Below are 5,530 nucleotides of genomic sequence, written 5' to 3'. Positions count from 1 at the left end.
GAAAAAGAGAGCAAATACATACCTTCAAAAGGCGCCGGAGCGCTAGGAGCTCCGATGAAGGCGTCGTTGATGACATGGTGGTCGCTTGTCTGAGATGCTTAAAACCATGTGATCATCGATCAAAACTTGAACTTTAATAATGACAACGGTAAACAATGGCGTCATCGACAGCGGTAGATGACATCGTCGCCGGCAGCGACGAGTTTAGTGCTAAAGACAACAAGAATTTTTTTTCTCAAAAGAATCTGACTCTGATACCATGCTGAATATAGTGAAAAACTATATATGAGATTAATCTCCTTTGTATTGAATATATACATAGGGTCCTCTATTTATAATAGAAGAAATATATGGGTCAAACCCAAAATACAAAAAAGAAATAATAACAAACAAACTAAAGATAAAAGATAAATATAAAATAAAGATAATATATATATATATATATATATATATATATATATATATATATATATATATATATATAGAGAGAGAGAGAGAGAGTTTGTGTGTGTGTGTGAGAGAGAATGTATGTATGAGAGAGGTAAGGAAGATTTTCATTAAAGGAAAGTAAAATAGTTCTTATAAACTTAATTGATCAATCTGAAATGCGAATTAAGTTTTAGTATTTTACATTGAAAGATGTCTTATAGTAACTATATATTACTAGTAAATTTAATTTTAGTGAGCTTCAAAGACATTAATTATTATTGGGTACTACATAGATATTATTAGGTGTTACATGGAATTTCAATTCCCGAAAGTTTTAGAGACATTGAGCATTGTGAGTGTTAGGCCTCAACTATTAGGCATTATTTCGAAAATTAATTCTTAGAAGCTCTAATGACCTAAGCGTTAGGTGTTAGGCTTGAGTCATTGGTTGTTGACTAGTATCATTGGATGCATGTAAAGTAGCATTGAGCACCAATTAGCCATAGTTTTCTGTTTTGTTTTTGTAGTATACTCTTTTTTTGTTGGACGAAACTTGTTGCAAGACAGGATGGTGTTGAAGGAGTTTGTGATAGTTAATGAGATGTTATAATCTTGATTAAATTAAGTGTGGTTTTAAATGTTAGAATATAGTAAAACATGGAAAGGAATGATGATAAATTTCGTGAATTTTTTGAGTTAGAGATTTCTCTAAAAACTTTTTCTTAATTTGATGAGAATGAATGAGAAGGAAAGAATGAGATTTTAATGTTGATGGTTTCCTGATTTTAGATTGATATTTTGACTGAAAAGTATGATTAACTTGTGTTATATGAATGTTATTAATTCTAAAGAGAATTGTTGAATTGTCTAATGTTAGGGTATATAGTGATGATTTTCTTATTTTAGATTGAAATTATGATTGAAAAGTATGGTTAACTTGTGTTGTAAGAATGTGATTAATTTTAAGAAGAATTGTTGCATTGTCTAATGTAAGGATATGTATTAAATAAGAATCTTGATTATGAAGTCATCCTAACATAGAGAATAAAGTTTAGGTGGTGAGAGTTAAATGAGATTCTAATCTTATTAAATTAGTATCAAATAGTGTTGTGACATAAAGGATTGAAAGAATTAACTTTGTCATTGTATTGGTGTATCAAATGGAGCCATAACAATTATTTTGCTCAAATACATTATATGTGTGTCAAGTGGAGCCACAACAACTATTTTGCTTGAACTCACAATAGAGAGATTACATGATAAGTGTAAGACTTCATGAATATTTGGCTCGATACATGTTATTCTGAAATTGAATATAGATCATCTCAATATCATAAAGAATGATTAATTTTGATTGAGTGATATTAGATTGTGTATTGAGTGATTGATTTTGTATGATGAATTAAATTATGAATATCTAATTAAAAATTGAATTGTAATAAAATGCATGAAAGAACTTTATAAAACAAAATAAGCTCATTCTTATATTTTGTTTGTTGTATGTAGTTATCCACTTATTATGATAATATGTTACACAATTTTGATAATGGTACAAGTGAGGAAATTTGATAGCATGAGATTAATTATCACATTTGCTAATTGTATTAGATTTATATATATATATATATATATATATATATATATATATATATATATATATATATATATATATATATATACACGTTTGTATTGTTATATTTCTTCCATTATTATAAGGAATTTTAAATCTTTATGAGACTTTTTTAGTTAATGTAAAAGATTATAAATCCAAATATATTATATGTGATTGTTACAAGTAACCTAACTTATTTCTACTTTTAATATTTTTATATTTCTAACTTATTCTAATGATTTTTTAGTTGCATAATCTTTTTGATAGAGAAAGAGAATTAAAGATAAATATTTAAAAGTAATTGAAACCTCGACACAAAGGATAGATTGTACCACTCAAGTGTTTCATAGGATTGAAAAAAAAAATATGTTTACATATATTTGTGAATAAAATTTGTTATGAATAATTAATATTCGTGGGTAACATGTATTTGTAAGTAATAGATAATTTAATATTTATTTATTAACAGGTTAAATTTGAATATCATAATATTTGTATACGTAGATATCTTTCAATAAAATAAAATTATCTTTTAATCTGGGTTTAAGTTGTTGAACTTTTTATTTTTTTCCCTTTTTATTGTTTTACTGCTATTATTTGTGGTTAAAAATAGGTATCCAACGGATACTTACATGTTTGAAAAAACAATTAAATATTTTTTATATAAATATTCAACGAATAGTAGAATGGGTATTAAATTCATAATGGGGAAAAGGTAAATTTAAAATTTAAGAGGTGCAGGAAGAGAAGTTGGGATGCAGGAAGAAATGGCCTAATATGGGCACTTAGGTTTAGAAAGTTGGGTCGAAATTTGTTTGTATGATTTTATTAATCTAATTTATAATTTTATCATTAACAAATCATTTAAGTTACTTACTTTATTAAATTGGGGGTGACCATGAGTCTCAAGTGGAGCTACTTAATTCGTTAAATTAAACTTCAAAACTTATTAAAAATGGACTTAATTATAAGGAAAATTAATTATCCGTAAACGATAGCTAAGTTTATTTACTAAAAAGTAAAAATATTTTTTACTATATAATTTTTATTAAAACTATGTTTAGGTATAAAAGCGAAACTATTTTAGATAATAACATTAAATGTGATTTATAAAATTGAAGTGTACTTATTGAGATTTGCTTTTATTTGAGTCCATAAAAAGTACTAATGAGTGGTCAATTTTCAGAAAAGAAAAATTGAATAATTTTCTTGAGATAAAATAAATATATATTTTTTATAACCTCAAATCTTGATTTTTATTTTTCATTTTATGCAAAAATAAAATAACTGTAATATTTTTATAAGTAAGTTTAATCACTACAAAAGATCATTAAATAAAAATTAAATTTAGAAATAAAAAATAATTAATCATTATATTGATTAACTTAAATATTATTTTATAAACTAAAAATTATTTTATTACCAATAAAAAAATATTATTAATTTATGACTTAGGATCGAATTGATTTTTAACTATTTTAAATATTAACTATAGTAATAAAGATGAATCGAATTTTTTAATTTGTCAGCACATCAACCCATCGTGTTATTTCTTTGAAGGACTTCGTTGTGCCTTCAAATCATCACATCTCCAACAATTGTAGTAATTATATAAAGCAGTAGAAGTGGATATACATATATTGAAAGGCACAAAGTGCGTCTAGTTATGAAGGGCTTCACACAAACTAAGGGTATAGGTTTCTTTGAGACCTTTTCACATGTGATTAAATTAACATTGTTTGTTTTCTTCTTTCTCTTGTTAAGTCATTTGGGTGGATTTTGTATCAACTTGATGTTGATAATGCATTCTTACACGGTGAACTAAATCAAAAAGTGTTCATGAAACCTTCACCAGGTCTACATCTTCCATCTCCAAAGCTTGTTTGCAAATTACTCAAAGTCCTTGTATGGTCTTCGACAAGTAAGCTGTCAATATAATGCAAAACTCACCTCTGATGTCCTTTAGTTTGTTTTCGTCCAGAGTATAGCCAATTACTCTTTAACTAATTGATCTTTCACAACAACTCTAATGGTCTATGTCGATGACATAGTCATCGTTGGAAACAACCTTTGCACGATTAATCAAACTCAATGATCAGTTTCATATTAAAAATCTAGATGAATTGAAGTATTTTTTTGGATTTAAGGTTACAAGATCCCAATGTGGTTTGGTCATCAATCAATGTAAATATTGTGTTGACATTCTTCCTGAATTTGGCTTAATTGGTTGCAAACATATTAGCTCTTCGTTCCTATCACGCCTAACTGTCTTATGTCACTTAAGAATCAAGATTAAAGACAATTTATATAATTTTTCTCCTTCCACCCTCACTTACACCTTCTAAATACAAAATCATGACGAAACACAAGTTTTAAAGTAAGCAATACCTCGAATAAAAAGTGATGAACTCCAACGATGTCACTCGACGTACTTTTTTCACACTTTGACTTCATATGAGGGGTGATTCTTCCACCAACTTTCACAAACTAATTGGTAAACTATTGTATCTAACACAAAGGCCCAACATAAACTGCTTTCCAGATTCTAAAATGTCTAAAAAATGCACCAAATAAAGGTCTTTTTTATCCAGTTCAGAATTCTAAAAAAATTCAAGCATTCATAAATATAGACTGGGAAACTTGCAAGGTTATTATGAGATCTGTTTAATCTCCCCTTCCATGAAAGATCCAAGCACATAGAAATGGATTTCCATCTCTTACGTACAAAGATCCTTGAAGGCCTTATTCTTTTCTCTCATATTCCTTCAAACATGAGCTTGCTTATGTTTTATTGCCCCTTAAAGTCTTGTTTTCTGAATCTTTTGAATCAAATATATCAAAGTTGGGTCTTGTTAGATACATTAGATTATTAGATATCTTAAATAGATATGTTATCTTTTTTTTTCATCTAAGCTCTTACATGTCTCTCGAAATTGTAGGTCTGTTTTGTTTTCAGCTTTGGATGGTGGTGCGTCTCATATCCTCTCTAGTATCAATTCAGGCATTGATGTCGCCTTTTTCTCCTTTTTTTAAGGATCTGTTTAATGCCTTGATTAAAGAATTTTAGATTTTTAGGATTTTTCTTTCTTGTGTTCTTCATAGCTTTTTTTCGTTGCAGTCTCTTTGGTCCACTCTTCTTTTAGTGATGAGTTTGACTCATTCAAATATATTTTTTCTCTAGTGGAAAAGATGACTTCTATTAGTTTATTTGTTTATTTATAGCCATGATGATTATTTAACAATAACCTCTTTATCAACTTGATGTCAACCATGCATTTCTCAACGATGATTTACAAGAAGAGATTTATATGAAACAACTTCCCGAATTTGTTGTTAAATAGGAGTATTTTGGGTTTATGTTTGTCTTCTATATTGTTTTCACAAATCATTAACAATTTGATATCACTCAAATACAAAAACAAATATATTCACTAAGTCTTTACAAGAACACTCTCTTACTTATCCATTTGTTTAACTTAGTGACAAAGA

This window comes from Vigna radiata, chromosome 3, assembly GCF_000741045.1.
Source record: "Vigna radiata var. radiata cultivar VC1973A chromosome 3, Vradiata_ver6, whole genome shotgun sequence".
NCBI classification, from domain to species: Eukaryota; Viridiplantae; Streptophyta; class Magnoliopsida; order Fabales; family Fabaceae; genus Vigna; species Vigna radiata.
Note: the sequence above shows the minus strand (reverse complement) of the source record.